Genomic DNA, 825 nt, shown 5'->3' on the forward strand with positions numbered 1-825 from the left:
TGGCGATGATATAAAGTGTGAATCGACGGACATTTTTCTAAATCGTTTACATAGATAGGCCTGTTGGGGTAAGCAAATATATCTGTGTAGCTTTTAGTGGGCAGGAATTAATAATAGAATGAGTAATAGAATGTGATGTGCTTGGTGCAATTGCACTTATTATAAGTGTATATGTGTATGTGTCCTCTATACTTCTATGGCTCTCAATAGATTCAGTGATTGGAGTTGGATTAATACTCCTTGACAAGTTCTGTTGCTACTTTCTGATTAGGTTTCTGGCTACATTTAAAATCAAAACATATTGATCATTTAATAATGGTTGTAATGCTAAAATGTTTGTTTTCAACTTCCAAATAGATGTCCAATGATTAATAAATAAATATTTGATTGCTGAATATTGTACCCTAATTGAAGTAGCTGTTTAGTAAGGATCATGATTTTACATACCATTGCATGAATGACTGCCTGACACATAATATATTATTATATTTATGACTAACAATCAAATGATTAAGTAGTTAGAAACTAGTTGCTGTGAATACAGGTGCCATCAGTTGTCTTCTTATGAATGACTTGTTTGTCATTGAGTCAGTGCTGCTGATGCAAAGTAGGCCCTTTGTTACCCTCGTTACCAAAACTAAATTAGGATACAATTATGAGTCATTCGCAAACTGTTAAACATTAAACTGTTGGTACTGTTGGTTATAACCTTCACCTGGGAAATCACAGGGATATGTGAATATTCAATCTGTTAACTGGTTGCATATGTCAGATTTATTGCATGACTCGGGCAGAGAAAAGCTGTTGCTATCAAACATTGTTCAC

Source organism: Sinocyclocheilus rhinocerous, unplaced genomic scaffold, assembly GCF_001515625.1.
Source record: "Sinocyclocheilus rhinocerous isolate Xijiao unplaced genomic scaffold, SAMN03320098_v1.1 scaffold154, whole genome shotgun sequence".
Taxonomy (NCBI): Eukaryota; Metazoa; Chordata; class Actinopteri; order Cypriniformes; family Cyprinidae; genus Sinocyclocheilus; species Sinocyclocheilus rhinocerous.